This window comes from Sturnira hondurensis, unplaced genomic scaffold, assembly GCF_014824575.4.
Source record: "Sturnira hondurensis isolate 20B ecotype Veracruz unplaced genomic scaffold, ASM1482457v3 Scaffold0001221, whole genome shotgun sequence".
NCBI classification, from domain to species: domain Eukaryota; kingdom Metazoa; phylum Chordata; class Mammalia; order Chiroptera; family Phyllostomidae; genus Sturnira; species Sturnira hondurensis.
The window spans coordinates 7,713,505-7,734,480 of record NW_028073852.1 but is presented as its reverse complement, the minus strand read 5'-3'; the positions used below and the strand labels follow the sequence as shown (position 1 = coordinate 7,734,480).

General features: G+C 46.1%; 1 long non-coding RNA gene across 1 annotated transcript; it reads right to left on the bottom strand.

Annotated features, from left to right (window-relative positions):
- Nucleotides 1–2,347: 2,347 nt before the first annotated feature.
- Nucleotides 2,348–4,258, bottom strand: LOC119003354 (uncharacterized). Its single transcript, XR_005069939.1, has 2 exons — nucleotides 3,943–4,258; nucleotides 2,348–2,690 (listed from the first exon to the last, which is right to left on the bottom strand). It is a non-coding gene; the product is annotated as an uncharacterized LOC119003354 (long non-coding RNA).
- Nucleotides 4,259–20,976: the final 16,718 nt, after the last annotated feature.

Genomic DNA, 20,976 nt, shown 5'->3' with positions numbered 1-20,976 from the left:
CCGTATGGAGGGCTCTCCCGGCAGTCGGGTGCTTGCTGCTCAGGGAGACAGGGATTTGGTGCTGGGTCTCTTCCTTCCAGTACAGATTACGGAGCATGGTTTCCATGCAGGCGGACATGAGGCCTGTGTTGGAACAACAGCTGTACCAGCTCATGCTTGTTCGGTTAATCATTTACTGCTGGGGAAATGGGATTTCAATGAGCCACGAGGCATTTTTTTTTTTTTTGCAAACTTTGGGAAATCCCTGACAGTCATTTTTATAACTTGTCCAGGAAGATACTAAAGCTGCCTGAATCGGAATGTCCTGTCTGCTGTGCCACCCTGACCCTTAGGATCCATTTTATTAACACGGTTGGCTTTGATTTATGTTGACTTTACTGCTTTGGTTTCTGTTTCGAGCTCCTGACCAGAGCAGCGGTGAGTGCGGAGAACGGCTCTGTGAGGAATTACATCCCGGGCGTCCTTATTCAAGGAAAGCTACCGGCCACCGAGGGTCTTCTCTGCTTTGCAGGGCTGGGGTGTCTTGCAGCAAAATTGCTCCTCTCTCCCCACTGGCCGCCATGTGTGTGTGTGCGTGTGCCTGTGTGCTCAGGACGGGCTCCGTGGGCGTGTGCCCTGTGCAGTCAAGTGTTTACAAGGACTTTCACCCTTGATTTAATGCTCTGCTGTTGACGTGTTGAAATTCTTAATTTATGAACAAGGGGTCAATGCTTTGTGCTGGGCTCTGAAAATGACGTACCTGATTCTGTGGGCGGGCTAGGGTTCTTGATGTTGAACTCCACGGTCATTCTGTCCTTTCTCCTCGAGGACCATCCTGGAACCCCGACTACGGAAGACCTTCGCCCTTGGGGAGGCTACAGCAACCTTGTCCAGGAATCTTACAGCCCTACCAGCCAAAGATATTTATTTATTTGTTTGTTTAAATAAAAATGCATTTGAGTCAAACAGGATATGTCTGGAAGCAAGTTCTGGAAGCAAGATCTCAACAGACCCAGAGAAAAGGCTTCCCCAGAATTCTTTACAGAAAGAGTTTGGGCTCATGCTCCCTCTTGGAAGCAGGCGAGTGCCCTTCCCTTCCCTCTGCCCTTCCCCGAGGGCGCCTCACCCTTGTCCTTCTCTCTCCTGCGCTCCCAGGGCCCTTCCTTCTGCTTCTGTAACTTGATTCCTGGGCCTACACAGCCGGCTGCCTCGCCTCACTTCTACCACCTCTGTCATTTTCTAAATACACTTTCCCCTATAATTTGAAAAAACAAATATAAAAAACACTTTTCTAAACATAAGTAATGTATGGATATATTTTTAAATTCAAAAGTGTGTGTCGTGGCATCCTGGCTCTCCCCGAGTTGTCTTGTTCTCTTCCTGCAGAAGCGGTGCTGTGGCCCTCGCTGGGCGCCTTCCAGAGGGTCTGAGCTTTGGTGAGCGCCTCTGTCCTCATCTCCGTGTCCCCTTCCCTTTATCAGAGGATGGGGCAGCTTCTACCCTGTTCCGAACCTTCCTTTTGTCACTCAACTACGCATCTGGGAAAATTCCAAACCACCATCTACGTCTATGCTGTTACTTTTCTTGGCAACAATTTCCCATTGTTTGGATTTACTATGATTTACTTAGTCTCCTGTTGATGGACACTTAGTTTGTCTCTGAACTTTTGCTCCTACAGTGTTCTTAGAATTGAGTTGTCAGAGTTACCAAATTAAAATCCAGACTTCTCAGTTAAATTTGAATTTTAGGTAAACAATGAATATATGTGTGTGTATATATATATGTGTGTGTGTATATATGTGGTCTTCACCTGATGATATGTTTTTGTTGATTTTAGAGAGAGAGGAAGGGAGGGAGAGAGATCAATGTGAGAGAGAGAAAGATTGGTCAGTTGCCTCCTGTATGTGCCCTGCCTGGGGATCGAACCTGCAGCCTAGATATATGCCCTAACCAGGAATTGAACCCATAGCGTTTTGGTGCACAGAGCAACTCCAACCAACTGAACAACCTGGCCAGGGCAATGAATACTTTTTAATATAAGTGTGCTTTATACTTATGTCCCAAGAGGGCAGGTATTGGAGACATAGTTATATTAAAAAATATATTGTGTTTATATGAAATTCAAGTGTAACTAAATGCCTGTATCTTATTCTGCAACCCTACTCTCCAATGGTGCGTGGCACGTAGTGGGGGCTCTGAAAAGATCTATTGAATAAAGGAGTAAACGCTTCCTCTCTAGAATGAAAGCTTGTGAGGGCAGCTACTTGGGTGTATTTCCTGCTCTACCTACAGCGTTTAACAGACGCTTGTTCAATACAGGCCTCCTTTTATTGCTCTTTGCTTTATTGCACCTTACAGATATTACATCTTTTTTACAAATTGAAGATAAGCCCCTCCCACCAGCAAAAAGATTAGAACTCGATGGAGGATCAGATGATGGTTTGCAAATTTTAGCAATAAAATATCTTAAAATTAAGGTATGTACTTTTTTTTTGCCATAATGCTATCACACACCTAATATACTACAGTAGAGTGTAAACATCATTTTTACATGCACTAGGAAACCAAAAAAATGTGCGCGGCTTGCTTTATTATGATATTGCGTTATCGTGATGGTCTGGAGCCAAAGCCACAGTCTCGGAAGCACACCTGTACGCAGACAGGTGCTGCAGTGAATGTCCTTGGGAATGCTTCATCTGGCCCATGAAAACCTGTATTTGTAGGAGTAATTCATCCATTTAAAGTTTGATAGATTCTGCCAAATTGCCCTCCACAGGCCCCTGATGCTTCTTGGCTAAGTTGTCTAATTATATTCCTGCTCATCATCTAAAGTCAGTTAACCTTCGGGGAACTTGCCCCTCGAGGCTGCTCTAAATCGGGGTCAAAAAGGAATCAAAAATGCCAACCTCATTATACCACCCCTTTATGCCTCCTCCATCAATTCATGCCAAGAAATGAGGAACTTTAGATGCAAATGGCAGTAGATAACATCTGGCTCATCGGGCCCCCCCCCCCCCCGGCTGTCTCAGCTGTCTTGTCCCCCAAGGCGCTGGAGGAGCCCACTGGGCCCTGCCAGCTCCTGGTGATGGATGACTTACATTGGTTAGGCTGTCCCCGAGGTGCTCTCGGGTTCATAGTCCACCTGCCTCCCAATCTTTTAATCTGTCAGTGACACAGAACGATTTAATCATTGTAACGAGGCTGTCACTGAGAGCAAGCTCTGCGGTTTCTGGTGGGAAAGCCTGTTCCACGTTTTCCCTGGCCAAGCGAAGCACGCGCGATCTCCGTTTGCCAGCCGTCAAGATCTGGTTGTTGCATGGGTCTGTGTCCCTATTTCATCACTCCCTGTATTTGCTGGCTGACCTTGGACAAGTTACTCAACTTCCCTGAGCATTAGTTTCCTCTGCAGTAAAAGTAGCTAATAACCTCTACCTGCTACCTCAATGGTTTGTCATGAAATACAAGACAAAAATTTATGGGGGGAAAGGTGTAGAAACTGTGAAGTATTCTATAAATATATAATATTTTGAGGTTGAGAGTATGGATGGATGGCAGAGGGCCTTAAGTGGTTCTGAGTTATTGTTATTATTACCAGTGTGGCTTCAGAATTTCTCTCTTAAAGGGCAACCACGTGGAAAGTGGGGTTAGGGGCTTGCCCTTTCCAAAAGAATGGGAAAGACTCAATGTCAATCAATAGTCCCCAACAAAGCCAGGGAGCAGGGCTGGCTGACTACAGCAATGGGTAAAGCCTCTCTGAGCCCCACTTTGGTGACCCCACGTCTCTTCCCAGGACTGGGAACTGGGGTCTCTGCCCCTCTGCCCTCCTTCTTCTCTGTGCACAGCACCCTCTCAAGGCTGTTCATCAGGACACACAGTACGGACTCCTCCAGCCTCTAGAAACCTGCCATTTCCCAACAAGACTGTCCAGTGTAATTTAAATTTGGGCTTCCTCCAAGTTCTCACCTTGGCGCCTCTGGGTCGTTGGTGAATGAGAGCCCTTGTAGCAGAAGATGCAAAGCCAGTTTCTCAGCACGCCCCAGTAGGAGAGCCTTCCCAGCAGTGGCTGGGAAGCAGGGGAAGTGCTGAGCCCTGGGGTGAGGGAGGTGCTTCATTCTTACCCCAGGATGAGTGTCCTGACTGCTGGAGTGAAGGTCCTGACCCAGCCTGCCCCTGCCTGCCAGCTCTGGGTCGCGCCTCTGAACTCTTTTTCCTTCCTCTGAAGTAGAAGGGAAGGTGGCAAATCACTGTGTGTACGTAAGAGAGAGAGAGAGAGAGAGAGAGAGGAAGCCTCACTGACGCGGTCCCTGTGACCTGCAAATTGAGAATAACTTCCACCGTCTACTTCCAGTGTCAGTTACCCTCCAAAGCGTTATGTTACCTTGGCAGAGAGGTGGCCCCTGTAAGATGCCTTTCTTTGCCAGTTGTGGGACCCGACAGCCTCACACCCAAAGGTGGGAGACACAGGAGAATGAAAGTGGAGCTGTTTAGGCTGCTTGGGGGCAGGGGAGGGAATTCCCTGCTCTAGGGAAAACAGACAAATGCCATCAAATCAGAGCAACACGCAGTTCGCCTCATGTGGTTCTGCACCTGGGGGCAGAATAAATTCTGAGCTCTGACAAAGCCGAGAAGTGAAAAAGAAATAATGAAATTAAGAAAAGACACGATCGCGGTTCAATTCCCAGTCAGGGCACATGCCTGGGTTGCAGGCCAGTTCCCAGCAGGGGACTCACGAGAGGCAACCATACATTGATATTTCTCTCCCTCTCTCCTTCCCGTCCCCTCTAAAGATAAATAAATAAATAAAAATATTTTTAAAAAAAATTAAGAAAAGAAACAAACAAACAGAGCAGAGAAGGGAGAGGTGGCTGAGCACGTTGCCTGGGGGGGGGTCTCAACTCCCTCCAGCCCCAGGGAGGGGAAGCAGAAGCCTCCGACATTGGGGAGGGGTGACTGGCTTCTGCTTGGTGGGTGGTGGCAGGCTAGTTTTTCCTCATCTAAACTCTCACTTTCCTTGGAGTTTGGATTAGGAAGCTGGACAAGTCCCTTTCAGGCTTGTGTTCCAGGCACGAGAAAAATGGGGGAGTGGAAGAGGGAAGTGGAAACCTTCCCATCATGCCATCTCTGCACCCACGCCAAGTGTTCCAGGGTGCCCCTGCCCAACTACAGATTGGAAATTGGGGAACTTGTGGATTGTTCCAGAAAGTGTCAGTTCCCTTTTGCTCAGCTTCAGCTCTACTGTACTCTTTTCTCTTCTTGGAACCCACCTTCCCGCCTCAGGGCCTTTTTATCCGCACGGTTCTTGGAAAGACTTCCCCTTCAGCTCCACAGTCTCTTCCTCAAAGAGGCTTCTCTTGGCCACTGCTTCTTAGGGCCAGTGGGCAGGGATCTCCGTCGGGTTTGACCTTAGCTCCATCCCCGGCCCAGTGCCTGGCCCGTCACACGTGCTCATACATCTTGTCTAAATAAACATTGATGAAACAATCGCCCTGCTGTATACTTCCTGTAGCCTTTTGTTATTGCTATCAAACACCACCCTGTTTACTTATCTGTTCGCTTGTTTGTTGTCTGCCTCTGGGGATCACAATGTCAGCGAGGGCAGAGACATTATCTGTCTTGTTTTCCAATGTTTACCGTCAGTGCCAGCGAGAGTGCCTGACAGTTAAAGACGCCGATGAGCCTTTGTTTAATGAATGAACAGCGGATCATGTTTTTCACAGACAGACGTGTCCAGCGGTGTGGGGGGAAGTACCCACATGTCGCAATTGGGTACAGAGTCCTCACTGCAGTATCGTTGGAAGAACACAGTTCGACCCAGAACAAACGTCTTAGCCTTGTGATGTAAGTGCCTCTCGAGGGCTGGCTTTCCTAGTGCAGGGCTCCCGGCTAAACTGGAGCGTTTGAGAACAGAGGAGGTTCTGAATAATGCAGTTTTCTGGTTAAAGGAGGGCTACATGGTCTGTGATTCTAGAATCATACAGTACAGGGAAGGTGATTGGCTGTCTATGATTCAGGATCGAGGACTCGTTTGTTTGGGAGTGGTTATGGTCAGGATCAGCTGTGATGGCTCCTGGACAGTGACCATAGACACGCAGAGCAAACATACGCAGGTGATTTGGTCTAAGGCCCACATGACACCAAAGATTAAGCTTGGGCTTTACATTTGTGGGGAACAAAATATTGGCTTGTTCTGCTTTTGTACTTCCGGCTAAAAGGGAAGTACTAAAAAATCACAACATGTTCAGTTGAAGATCCAGGTTGGGCTGTATCAGGTCAAAAGAGGTTTCATTGCACATTTATTTGGATTATGCTTTGATGTCACACAACTTTGGGTCAGTAATAGGTGACAGGTGGCATGCACGGGTGAGATGGCGGGCAGGCGCTATCTTGAGCTGTTTACATTAATTAACTCATTACTTTCAGAACAACCCTATGTGAGTACTTATCTTCTTCCTGCAGGGGGGAAGACTGAGGCTCAGAGAGGTTAGGTGACTTGTCCAAGGTCACACAGCTAGGAAGTGGCAGGATCAGAATTTGAATCCACACTCCAGAACCTACGTTATGCTCTTCTGCCTGTGGGGATCAACTCGTCCTGGTTTGCCCAGGACTTTTCTGATTTGGCACTGCAAGTCCCACATCCGGGGAACCCCTCAGCCCCAGGCAACCTGGGATGCTTGGTCACCTTACTTCTGCCTCTCAAAGACAGCTTTTCAAAGTCAGCCACGCTGTGAGTCACAATGACCTCTAGCCCGTGTGGCATCCAGGTCAGTGATCACTAACAAGACAGGAATTGTACAGAGGACCTTGTAAGGCTCTCGTTATTTCAGCTAACTGGGGAAGATACAGAGAAAATCTGTGGAGAGGACAGAAACAGAAGCCAAGGAAAAAATATTTCCAAGTCAAAACCATAAGTACTGACTGAGAGACAATGGGGTCGGCAAAGAGCTGGCCGTGACTGAGGCAAGGACGCACTTGGGAATAACTGCAATGATAAAAGTAATGATGATGACAGTGGTGTCACCTCTAACACTGGCTGGGTGCCATAGCCAGGTTGTGTGCCAGTCACTCTTCCCGTGCTAACTCATTCAACCCTAAGCCCAATCATGTGAGGTGGGCACTATCCCCCCACTTTACAGATGGCAACACTGAGGCTCAAGGAAGTTAAATGAGGAGAACCCTTGTAGCCACAGAAGCAGCTGGCCTTCAGGTAAGGGAATGTGCACCTCTGCCTGTTCTTGGCCCCCCAAAATATTTTTATTTTTATTTTATTTTTTCCCCAAAATATTTTTTTTAAATTTCAAAATATATTCATTGATTTTTTAAAAGATTTTATTTATGTATGTATCTTTAGAGGGGAAGGAGAGAGGGAGAGAAACATCAATGTATGGTTGCCTTTTTGTGCATCCTCTGCTGGGAGTTGGCCTGCAGGGAACCAGCCTGCAACCCAGGCATGTGCCCTGACTGGGAATCGAACCGCGATCCTCTGGTTTGCAGGCCTGAGCTACACCAGCCAGGGCTTATTTATTGATTTTAGAGAGAGAGGGAGAAACATCGATATGAGAAAACATCAACTGGTTGCCTCCCATTTGCTCCCCAACCTGGAATTGAACCCCACAATCTAGGTATTTATTTACCCTGATGGGGAATCAAATCTCCAGCGTTTGGTGTGCAGGATAACGCTCCAACCGACAGAGCCACCCGTCTGGGGCTCAAAATTATAAAACAGAAGTGTTTTTCTACTTAACAATTTTTCTAGAATCTTTGAGGACAGAATCATTTTTCAGACCTGTCATCTGCTCAGATTCAAACAGGAAATCAGGATAAGGGACTGAGCACCAGCCCATTGCCCCTTTCACTCACCAAAAAGGTCACCTTCCTGCAATCAGTAAACTTCTTTTAAACATGCAGAACTTGCCAAACATCTCTGTTTTTTCTGAGTTGGCGAGAGTCAGGCATCTGTTCCGTGACTTAGCTGGACAATTGGATGGTAACCAGTGACTGACGGATAACAGGGAGACAGTGACCTGTCGGAAGGCAGAGTGCTCCTGGAAAAGCTCGGGGAAACGTCGGCCTCCGTCAGGTGCTGCGGGCGTCGGAGACAGTGCCCCTCGGGGGCTGCCCGCAGAGCTTCTGCAACTTCAGCTGGAGGAGATCCCCAGGTGACAGCAGTGCCTCCGCCCCCGTTTAAATTTTGATCCATTTTCTGCACATGGTTTCTGAACTGACAGTCTTCTGGTGACAAAGGAATAAAACAATGACAGACCTCAATCATCTTCATACGCTCAGTGGGAGAAGTACCTTTAAAAAAACCCAAACAACTGCTGGCCTGGCCTCCATATAGAAGAGTAGGGCAGCCCTGGCTGGCGTGGTTCAGTGGACCAAGTGCTGGCCTGCAAACTGAGAGGTCGCCGGTTTGACACCCGGCGAGGGCGCCTGTGGGCCTGGGCTGCGGGCCAGGTCCCCAGTTGGCGGCATGCAAAAGACAAGGGATGGCTATTTTTTCCCCTCTTTCTCCCTCCCTTCCCTTCTCTCTACCAATAAATAAATAAAACCTTAAAAAAAAAAGAGCAGGGTTTTCACCACCACAGAAAACGTCCTTCTGTCTTCCTGAATTAGCTTCATGACACCCGCAAAAGAGAGTTGGGGTTGCGTGTCCCACCCACGAATCATTCACTAGCTCCCAAGGTGATCATCCCGTTTTCCTTGAGCATTTGTTTCTGTGAAGCCATAGATTTCTGAACCAGCTTGTTTGAGTGGCAAGACCTTCCTCTTTTTTCCAAAATTATATTTTACTATTTTACTGATTATGCTATTACAGTTGTCCTGATTTTTCCCCTTTGCACCCCCCCACCCAGCGCCCCCCCACTCCCTCAGGCAATCCTCCTACCCTTGTTCATGTCCATGGGTCACAGGGTAGCAAGGCCTTTCAATGCTGGAGGATCTCATTGTTTCTAGGGCTGGTGAGCATTTATTTGAAGAACTTTCCACAGGACTGGGGGGGGTGTGAGAAGTGCCTCTCTCCTGCAGTGGGGAATTGAGGTCACATGTAATACGTGAATTCATGAAAGAGTCGGAATTGCCCAGTTTCAAACACAGCTTGTGTAGTGAAGCGCAGAGCAAGACAACGCAAGTGTAGTTACCTCTGCTGCCCCTTATTAACCATGTCACATCGGACAAGTCACTTCATGCCCCTGAGCCGCACAGGCTCACACTCACCAGATGGTCGCGGAGCATCAGTAGCACCTGTGATGAATGAATAAATGGGTTTGTTGAGCACCCACCATGGTAGGCGTCTTCACAACCTTCTCTGTAACATGTAGGCAATGCTGTAGCCGCTCTCTCTGTCCCTCCAGGGAGCCCATGAGACCCAAAACAAGACAGTGCGTGGAAAAGTACTTGGGAAGTTGCTAACGATATCACCATGTGAAGGCCTGTTACCTTTGTCTTGAATTCAGATTTTCCACTTCCTCTATTTTCTTTTTCCCATCCTTCCAAGTCTGTATGAATTTGCCTGGGTGTGGCTTCAAGGGGCTGATTATTCACCATGTCACCCAAATCCGGTACAGACACATAGCTGGGAGTGTAGCATTTCCTTCCAAACCCATACCCTCAGGTGCACGTGTCATCTCGACATGTGAAACAGTAGACGCCAGTTTCCCACATGCCATGGTTAGATTGAGGCTGAATATGTGCATGAATCACATGAAGTGGAAGGGCAGGGTTTGGTAACTTTGTGCTGTTCATTCCCGTTCGGTCAGAGACAAGATCTGAGCAAGCAGGTGACCTTGATCTCCTGCAGCGAAAAGAGCACGGGCTGAGGAGTTAGACCCTCCAAACCACACCTCTTTGCTCTTTATATAAAGATGCTTGATTCGGCTTAGGTGAAAAGGGGAATCTGGTGGAAGGATCCTAAGGCATCTAGATCTGGGGGTAACTGAACTCAGAGACTTAAATGCCCCCCAGGACACTCTCTCCTCTCTGTCCCTGACCCCGTGTATTGGCTTTATGTGTTCAGTTCTTCCCAGAGGAGGTCATAGCTCCTTGTAACCTCTGTGCCTCATGGGTCATAAGTTTACCATTAGAGAAGTCCTTGTTTCTCCCCTCAGTTCCAATTTCAAAAGTCCTTGGAGAAGAAGTGTGATTGGCTTGGCTTGGGTCACATGTCTGGTCCTGGACCAATCAACTAAGGCAAGGAGTGGGAGTGGGGTTCACATGACAGAGACATGAGGCATTTCTAGAAATTGGGGAATTGATTGTGAGTCTGGAAGCTAACCCACTTAGTTAGTTTGCCTCTCTGAGCCTCAGTTTTCTCATACGTAAAATGGAATGAATGATACCATCCAACACCACAGTAAGGTATAGAGCTCTCACATTTTGACACTTTCATCTTGCCCTGAGATTTAGGTAGTAGTGGGGGCTGAGAGATAATGAGACAGACCAGAACAACTTTTAACTTATTAATGCAAAGAAACTTGGTGACATGCAACATCTATTTCACATATCAAACCTATGTAAAGCGGTTACTTTTAAACCTAATTTCCTAGGCAAGACCTGAATTGTGGAATTCAGTGTCTAATTAAATAGTATCTTTAAAAATGGTAAATGATAAATGAAACTGTGAATATTTAAAAGTGTAGACTGATCTGAGGAGTTTGCGAGTTATTACAGAACTCACAAAAAGACAAAAACCACTAGTATAGGCATGAAGGAAAATAATCGAGTGTGAAATCTTTTTGTCGTAGGCAAACCAGATTTATTTATTTATTTATTTAGGGATTGACTCTTTTTTAAAAAAAAAGGTTTTATTTATTTATTTTTAGAGGGAGGGAAACATCCATGACTCTCATGTGAACCCCACCAGGGACCTGGCCCACAACCCAGGCTTGTGCCCTGATGAGGAATCGAACCTGCACCCCTTTGGTGTGCAGCCTGCACTCAATCCACTGAGCTACACCAGCCAGGGCTAAGGAACAGTTTATTTAAATAAATCAGAAAGTTTACAACTACAATAAATAAATACATTAATAATATATATCATTATACACGCAATTGACAACATAGACTAGTATGTGCAGTTAATAAGTCTTTCTGTTATATTTGTGGCTATAGTGGGATGATACCCAAAGCGCGTGTCCCTGTGCTCCGGAGGAAGAAGGGTCTCTTTGGGAGCAGGAGGGATAGTAACCTGAGCACCGTCTCCTCAGAGGCCAAGGGGACAGTTTCTGGATCACACACCCAGCCGGAATTTATAGGTAGCTGCGAATGACTAGTTCAGGCCAAGGCAATTGGGGGCAATATAGCTCTTAGGAAGAACCGAAAGACAGAGTACAAGGCTTAAACTAACCCTGTTCAAATTTGCTTTTGAAAAGCAGCAAAAATTAGAGGCCCATCCCTTGAGGCCTGTCCTCAATATATACTGAGTCTCTTTTTTTCTTAGGGTTTAAAAGTCTGTACAAAAATTATGGCCCAGGGTTTGTGTGGCTCAGTGGGTTGAGTGCTAGCCTGCAAACAGAAAGGTCACCGGTTCAAACCCCATCAGGGCACAAGCCTGAGTCATGGGCCAGGTCCTCAGTTGGGGGGGGTATGAGAGGCAGCTGATCAATATTTCTCTTGCACGTGGATGTTTCTCTCCCTGTCTTTCTCCCTCCCTTCCCTTCTATCTAAAAAATAAATAAAATCTTTTAAAAAATATCGTGGGTACAATGCTGGGGAACTCCAGTGTCTAAGGAAGCCCTTTTCCTTGTGCCTTGTCAAATAAGACAAGTATGTTATATTTTATTGTTCTTAGTTTCCCTCTATGTCATGAAGATCCATTTACTATTTTATTAAATATGGTTATAATGTTAAAAAGATTGTGTGCGCATAGACAAAGTTGGCTACAGACATTCAATTTTCCGAGCAGGCCACACGGCTCAGATATCAACTGTGGTAACCACTGATCTGTTTAAAACCGGCCCAGAGGACCCCACGGAGATTCTTGATTTGAAAAATATCTCAGTGTTCTAAACGCTTCCTGGCCCACGAAGAATCAGTCAGGCTAGAGCATGTCTGGGCGGAGATGCACATCTAGTTCACAAAAATATATAAAATGCTTACATTTTATCTTGCCTTATGCAGCCACATGGATATAATTATAGTGCAGGGTATGTCAAAGGCTCAAAATGGCAGAAGACTGATTTAAATTGTAGTTTAGGATTTCTCAAATCACTACCTTTTCCAAAGAAGTCCATGTCCTCATGACATTGTCGGCCCAGGGAAAACATCAGGAAGCAAATTTATCGTCCGTATGCACTGTCGGTATTCTATAGCAGGGCATTTCTAACTAGCCACGTGGCCTTGGCAAGCTGCTTGATTTCTTCAGCTTAAAAAACATTTTGTACCTACCACATGCAAGGCTTTGGGATGGACTTCTTGGGGATGACTCAGCTCTGCCTTTAGGGAAAAGGGTATGCTGAGTAGGGACTTTCAGTAGAAGTTAAGTACAGAATCTGCAACAGTTCTGGAGGCCTAGGGCATATTTAGGAGGCTAGATTAGCAGGTAGTTTGGTTTAAGTTGATGGGAGAGGTTGGGGAGTTGGGGGGAACCAAGGTTGTTGGGGAGCCATTAATTGGATACAGGTAGAATAAGAGAGGAAGGTGTCACAGGAGCCTGGGTGACTTGAAGATGTCTTTTAAGGAACATTAAGGAACATAGTAGGGAGAGTTAGTATGGAAACAAGAATGATGATTTTGGTTGTAAATATACTAAATTTAAGCCTTGGCTGGAGTGGCTCAGTGGATTGGGTGCCAGCCTGTGAACCAAAGGGGGTCACCAGTTCAATTCCCAGTCAGGACACATGGCTGGGTTGCTGGCCAGGTCCCCAGTAGGGGGTGCATGAGAGGCGACCACGCAGTGAAGTTTCTCTCCCTCTCTTTCTCCTTCCCTACCCCTCTGTCTAAAAATAAATAAATAAAATCTTTTAAAAAGGTAAATATACTCAGTTTAAAATCCTAGCTGGATATCCAGCTGGAGCTTCCAACAAATAGCTGAAATATGGGATTAGCACTTAGAAAAGTTTCAGGGGCTGGAGATATAGATCTGAGAGTTGTTAGAAATGATAGTTGAACTTGATTGGTCCTGTATTGATTAGGAGTAGATCCAGCTGATAGAACAGTGGCATCCAAACAAGACAGAAGTGTATTTCTCTCTCTGTCACGTAATAATTCAGGAGTAAACAGTGTAAGGCTGATATGGTGGCTCTTTGAGGTCAGAGACTTACGCTTCTTCCATCTTTCTTTGTGCTCTAACAACCCAAGGTCATGACCTTGTTCATATGGTCCCAGATGACTCAACATTACCATGTGTGTACCTCCAACTGGTGGAAAGTGGGGAAAATGGGAAAAAGGCATAAGCTGAGAGTATTATAGGACCAGAACCCTAGTTATTAACTATACACATGGCTGCCCAAAATAAAGGTTACATTTGTTGTCTCTTGCAGATAATGGCCAATGGGAAGTGAGCAAAAGACATGTGAGTAACTTCTAGGTTCGCTTTATAAACATGTTTTGAATATCAGTGTGTCCTTGCATACAGAGTCAGAGAGCGCAGTGTTGTGAAAGCCAATAAGGGGGAGGAGTCTTCCAAAGGAGAGGTTTCCCAATGCTACCGAGGGGTCAAGGAGGGTGGGGCCCGAGACCCTCCCCCAGGATGATTTTGTTTCCCAGGGGACACCAGCAATCTCTGGAGACATTTTTGACATCTGTGACAACTAGGGAGAGAGAATGCTATTGGCATCTAGTAGGTAGAGGCTGGGGGTGCTGTTAAACATGCTACAGTGCATTAGGAAAACCCCCCAAGAACGAAGAATAATCCCGCCCTGAAATGTTGGTAGGCTGGTTGATAAACCCTGCATTAGGGCCGAAATTCTCAGCCAGTGCCCTGAAACTGGTGTGCTGCAAGAATTTTAAAAATGTGTGATACCTGACTGACTTACGGCCACTGACCTCTCTTCCCTTAGATTGTCAAAGTAAAAAATAACAAGAGCCGACACAACAATAGTTGTCTGGTGGGCATTACCTGTCTTATATAGGTCATATGATAGAGTCGCATCTTATTGGTCACATTGCATAATATGGTTGCATCTGATTGGTTAATTTTTGGTACCAGAAATCCTTATATACAAGTATAGGCACCTGAGTTTTCTTTTTAAAATTTTTTTTGGTGTTGAGTTTTATAACCTTTTTAAAAACAAATGTTGGATATTAACCCCATAGACTGATGGAACTTTGTATTTCCCTCATCAGGAAAATGGTGAGAATGCCTTCGTTTGTGAAGGGTGTAGTTACATTATAATGCTTCTGTTGTTGTTTTGTTGAGTTTATTCGTGGGTAGAGAGCTGTGGGTGGGTGCGGAAGAGACAAAGGGCTGGGCAGCTCCTAACAGTGTGGATCTTGCTCCATTCCACCCTCACTCTTCCTGGTAGCTTCCTCCAACAGCACACAGCACACCGCCTTCCTCAGACTGGCACACCCTGGCTTCCTACTGGGTTCTGTCAACTGGGGCGTCAGCAGGAGATTGGAAGACCAGAAGGACAGAGGGGCATTTTCATAGTTTTGGATTCTTGGCAGTGCCTGCAGTGGCTGTGGCAGTGACATCGCAGTGGGCTGACGTGGGCCGTGGGCTCGTGCTCGGGCCCCTGCCTTCTAATAGCAGAAGTGACCGTGAGCCAACGGAAAGCGTAACAATGTGCCTGGTCCAGGGCGCAACTCAGAGCACAGTGCCCTCACGGGTGCTTCGCTCTGTTTTGCATTTGGTAAAAAAAAAGGCAGAACCACATTTACCATCTTAACTGTCTGTAAAGTGCACAGTTCAGTCGTGGTAAATATATTCACGCTGTTGTTAAACAGACCTCCAGAACTTTCATCTTGCAAATCCGAAATTCTATAACCATTAAACAGCAACTCCTTTTTCCTCCTCCTCCCAGCCCCTGGTAACTCTCGTTGTCATTCCACTTCCTGTTTCGATGAATTGGACCACTTTAGATAAGCAGGCACGTGATTTTTAAAAATTTACACACGGTAATTGTAGAACCTCACAGTTGAAAAAAAATCTTAGAAATAGTCTGGCCCAAGGTGGCAAGATTTTTTTAAAAAGTCACTTTAGAGCAAAAGGGTAAGTAATTACTATTTATTATTATTATTATTTTGTAAATCAATAAAAGGTATACTTTTTTTGTCGGATCAGCAAAAAATGTATTTTCTGTGTGCCGCAGAACTTTAGTAATTAGCTTGTGTGTACCATGAGATGAAAAAGGTTGAAAATCGCTGCCTTACCGGATTGGGGCAGCGTTTCCCAAATTTGCCGCCACTCAGAGTTGCCTGGGGAGCTTTCAAAAATCCTTCTGCCCAGGTCACATCCGGACCAATTAACTCAGGATCTCTCAGAGAGAGTTCGGTTCCATTATCTCCTAAATCTCTTCCAACTCTAAGACTGTGTGAGAAATTGGAGTGATTAAATACTGCATTTAAATTCAAATTTCCACGGAGCTGACAGCGTGACCCCCATCAATCCTCGTCACACGTTACTGGGGAAGTCCCATTAGGTCCAAGGCCTAGGTCCAAGGCCGTGGAGGTAAAACCGGATGGGGGTTTTTGCCCGGGGTTAAAGGTGAGAATGATCCATTGCTGTCGGATCTCTAAGTCCTTTAAAATTTTTGTATATATTCCATTCACACCAATATTGGAGAGTAGGCATGGGAGTCAGGAAAGATTCTTCTGAATCACCTACAAGCAAATATATGACTAAAGAGAAAAGAATATCTTTGCCCCACACATGCCCATGTGACAATAGTTTACTCTCACTTCCCCTTTTCTCCTCCCTCAGCCAGTTGGCAATAAAAGAGGGTAAAATGGTGATGTGTGGAACAAACAGCTTTGTTTGAAAGGCAAAACCACAGGATGGTGTTTATGGGGGATGTAGGCGGGGCGCTACTGAGAGGCAAAGGAGGCGCTGGTTAGGGGATGCTTTTGGTCATGACTGAGCCAGGCAGGGAACAGGCCCCCCGCCCCCAACGCTGTCTCTTTCTGCTGGGCTCTGAAAGCAGGAGCTGGGCTCTCTAATTGCCCCATATGCTGGTATTATTTCCTGGCTCAGCTGGGTGGAGTGAACTCTAGGAAGGGATGCATTCATTTTCAGTTACCTCACCAGATTGCTAATTTTCACCCTGGAAGCATAAATCACCATAATGACTGTAATCCAAGATAAGGAGGCACCAGGGTGGCAGCGCTGGCCATCGCTAAAGCCTTCCTACCTGGGGCTCAGCGCCTGGAGAGCCAGGAAGGAGCCCCACAGAGCTGCACTGCCCGGCACTCTCAGATTTGGGATGGAGGAGGGAGGCTCGGCTTGCAAATAGAAAGTTGGTCCCTCGTTTCTCTGGTCTCTTCCCATCAACACACTTCTTGGTTTGGTTTGTTCTTTCCATCTTTCCAGAGGAAAGCCTTAAAAGTTCCTGAAGGGATGCTCTGTTGGTAGAGTAGCATCTCTCTGTCTCACTGCTGCACTAATAAACTTTCACTTTAAACTCTAACAACAAAAGGTTCCAAAGAATAACCTCAAATAGAAACCAGAGGGTGCAAAAATACCCCATTCCCAGAGGTGGGGCTAAATGAGAGAGGAAGGGAGAAACATCAATGTGAGAGAGAAGCATCAATCTGTTGCCTCCCATACGTGTCCCAGCTGGGGATCGAACCCACAACCTAGATAGGTGCCCTGACCAGGGATCAAACCAGCAACCTTTCGGCGGTGCATGGGAATAACACTCTAACCAACTGAGCCACATGGCCAGGACTTTCCAGACATTTTAATGACAGCCCTTAAAATGAGAGAGAAAGGAGGAGCTTGACTGAGACATATCCACACACAAAGAAGAAGAAGGAAGAGGAGGAGGAGCAGGAGGAGGAGGAAGAGAAGAAAAAGAAAAAAGAACAAAAAAGCTAGTTGTGGGAGAATAGTTTTGGCCTGCTACTGAAAAGCTTTAGAGAATTTAGAGCCCAAAGCATCCATTATTACCGATAGCAGGTTGATGGCTTAAGAAGAATGGGGATTTTAGGTCAGGGACATTTTGTGCAAAACTGAGGCTGTGCTTGGGCATTAGAAGATAAGGCAGACAAATAATGGATTGCTACAGGAGGAACTGGCCTGTGAGATGGCCCTCACCCCCTTCCCCTCCTCCCAGCTGCCCCAGGGAACAGACCTGATTTGTTTTTGGTCTTGCACTCACCTGCCCTTAAGGCAGCAGAGTGGCCATAGGTATAAATGCAGCTCTGAGGCCTGCTGGGAGTTTGGCCTTCAGAGTATTCTAGTTCTCCCCTGACGATTTTCCATCGCCTTTCAGACCCCCTACTGACCCTTTCTGGAGCTTACCGCAGTGCCTGGGCACAGCGTAGATGTTCGATGTGTGTTTGATGAGTTGATTCAGACTGGAGACGAATTTGGAGGAAAAGACAAAGTGTGGAAAGTAAGGGGTGGTCCATTGCTTTGCTTTTGCTGGGGTTCTATTCCTGTCCAGCAAGGGCCTCAGAGGAGAGGGCTCAGGGCTTCGTGGCTGCAGGTTGTTTCCCAGGCTCTCCAGTTGGCTCAGGGCCCCAGTGGAGCAGTGAAAAGGGCGCCATTCCCCCGCCCGAAGTCTCTCTTCATTAGTAACAAGCACAGCTAAGTGGCAGTTGCACACTTAGGAGTAAACTACTCTGATGTTGCCCTCCAGAGCAGAAGTACTTCCCCTCAGATCTCAGTTTTCCGCCAGCAGAAAAAGCCAGGGTTATCTTGCTTGCGGCAAAACCATTTTGTTTGGTGACAGGAAGTCCTGTGACTTTTCTCGCCAGCTTCCCTGAGGATGCCACCTTTCAGTGACACACACCCTGATTCCTACCTCTCAAGCTCTTATCCAACGGCCCACAGCTAGGAGCAGTCCCTGGGACAGAGCAGAAATAACGCGAGAACTGTGGTTAGGGCTGAACACATATCAATCTGGGAAGAAGCATAAAAACTAGGCCCTTGTTACTACAAGGAGGTTGGTGGTATACAAGTTCTTATCCAACGTGGGTGGTGGCGTGGTTAGTGACGAAGCATAGACTATTTGTTTTAATTCTTTTTGTGTGAAGGTAAATTATTTACTGCAAACTGTCAATGGCTATGTTAAAAGGGCCACATGAAGGATATCCAAGAAGGGTAATATACTAATAGTGGGCAGTTAATGATATCTGGTGTAATTTTAAAAAAATATATGGTATCCAAAGGACAACGAGAATGCATTTATGTCAGCATCTTTTTTTATAATTAAAATTTTTAGAAAATATTTTATTTATTTACTTTTAGAGTGAGAGGAAGTGAGGGAAAAAGAGAAGGAGAGAAACACCTATCAGTTGCCCCTTGCACGGACCAAACCGACAACCCAGGCACGTGCCCTGACCAGGCATCGAACCTGCAATCTTTCAGTTTTCAGGACGACACCCAACCGACTGAGCCACACCAGTCAGGGTAATGATTCAGCAGCTTTTCTGAGGAGAGAGTAGTGTCGATGTAAAAGCCATCCAAACCTGCAGAGAATTGTCATGAGTTTATTTGAGCCCAGACTGACAGTTGCCAGGAAACAAGATCTCAAATGGTCTGGAGAACGGACAGTTCAGCTTCTTTTATGCATTTGAAATTAAGGAAGATCACAAGAAGGTGAAAGAAATGAAGGCAGGGTTTGGATTAAAAGATTACGTGCTCTCTTTCAGGTGTATGCCTTTGAGGGATGTCCTGGCATTTCAAAGGGGAATTAACCTAGATGCGTAGGAACACTGGAGGGGGCTGGTTTGAAAACCTCTGGTTAGAGAAATTATAGGCCTGGGGCATGACAGCCCACTTTAACTTGCCTAGTTAGGGATTTATAACTTATTGCAGCGCTCCGGTTGGATTCTGCGTGCATCTGTGTTCAGGCTGTCAAATGATCAGTACCTGTGTACGTATTTGTTTTCCTTAAGCTTCAAAAGAAATTCCATGGTGTAACAAATTCACTTTGGAAAACATGCAGTTAATGGCATATGTAAATAACATTTAACAAATTTCCTGTTAATATTTACTACCGAGATAAATATTTAATAATTTCTGAATAATTAGAAAATCTCTTACAGTCTTATACTGTTAATCTTACTACATGTTAGGGTTCTATAGCCTTTTTTTCTTCTTCCCACAGAGCTTCTATTTTTTTTTATTTTTAAAAAGACCTTATTTTTCCTGGCTGGTGTAGCCCAGTGGATTGAGTGCCAGCCTGCAAACCAAACGGTTGCTAGTTCCATTCCCAGTCAGGGCACATGCCTGGGTTGTGGGCCAGGTCTCCAGTGGGGGGGGCACATGAGAGGCAACCACACACTGATGTTTCTTTCTCTCTCTTTCTCCTTCCCTTCCCTTCTCTCTAAAAATAAATAAATAACATCTTAAAAAATCCTTTATTTTAAAAATATTTTCAATAAAAAATTTAAAAAGACTTTATTTTTATTTATTTTGGGGGAGAGGGCTAGGGAGGGAGAAAGAGAGGGAGAGAAACATTGAGATGCGATAGAAACATCAATTGGTTGCCTTTTGTCTCCAACCAGGGACCTGGCCTGCAACCCAGGCATGTGTCCTGACTGGGAATCAGACTGGTCAACTTTCATTTGCAAGCTAGCACTCAGTCCACTGAGCCACACCAGCTAGGGCGCCACAGAGCTTTTAAAATAAAACAAATGCAGCATTTCCCCCTTTCCAGTTACATACTAGAGGAAAGCAGAATATTAATATAATTTTTTCAAGGTAAAGAAGCACAAAGAAAAGAAGTCAAATGGAATAAGCCCCCGGTATCCTAACTTCAAACTGGCAAGTTGACCGTGGATTCAAGCGCAGGATTTTCCATTCTATGCATTGGAAAGAGGAGGAGGAGAAAGGGGAGGCGTAGGAAGAGATCAGAGGGTACAGTACTGACTCCTCAGGAACCTAGAACCGTGGAGACCGTGAAAACTGCTGCTCCAGGGTTTTCTCCTGCCGACCTTTAGCGCACGGTGAAATGCTGGATAAACGAGAGTCCAGAAGCGCAGCAGCATAATGTGACCTGAAGCCCAAAGCAGAAGGGTTGGACTTCCTCCCTTTCGACTGATTACAAGACCACTCACTTCGGGCTGCCTGTTTCCTGGTTCATCACACCGAACAGCGCGATGTGGGAAAGTCCTCATCTCACCACAGAACTGCTACAAAGGAAAAGGGGACCCGACGTAGAGGTTGGGAGACCTGAGCTTCTGACATTGGGTTCACAGCATAGCAGATGTTTGGGGAACAAGTTCTGAGAGGACTGAGGGTATTAGCATCATTAGTACCAGAAGAGTCAGGGGTTGAGAAGTGGTTTTTACAAAACAGAAACCAGGTGGCATTCTGGGAACTCGGACCGAGGGGACCCATGGTTGACAAACTTTACAGTGACCATTGTCTTGGTCTTGGGAATGGCAGTAACTGTGTCAGGTTCCTTGCATTACTCTTATTTGGTCATCACCTAAACCCAGTTAGAGCGATTTTTATCCCAGTTTTCAGAAGAGAAAACTAAGGCCCCAGAAATTAATTTGACCAAGATCCCTCAGCTAGATAGTGGGTGTCAGTTTCCCCACCTGTGAAATGAGTTAATAACAGAACTAGACTCCGTTGCCTGCTGGTTTGTTATAAAGTCGCTTGGGATAGTCCTGAGTCACGAAGAGACAAATACCTGGGAATATAGAGATCTGTATTGTAAAGCAACTTTTGCTTTTCCCCCTTGAATTCGGGTTCCTTTTTCAAGAGTTCTAAAGCGCAGGCGCGGGCGGGTCGCGACTGCTCCCTGGCGTCCTTTGCGCAGGCCACTGTCGCCCTCTGCAGACAGAGGGAGGGAGCGCGCAGAGTGGACGTTTTCGGGCGGGAGAGGCCGCCATAAACAACCTGGCCTGTAGAGGGCGCCAGCTGGTGTGCAGCGTAACTCGGCC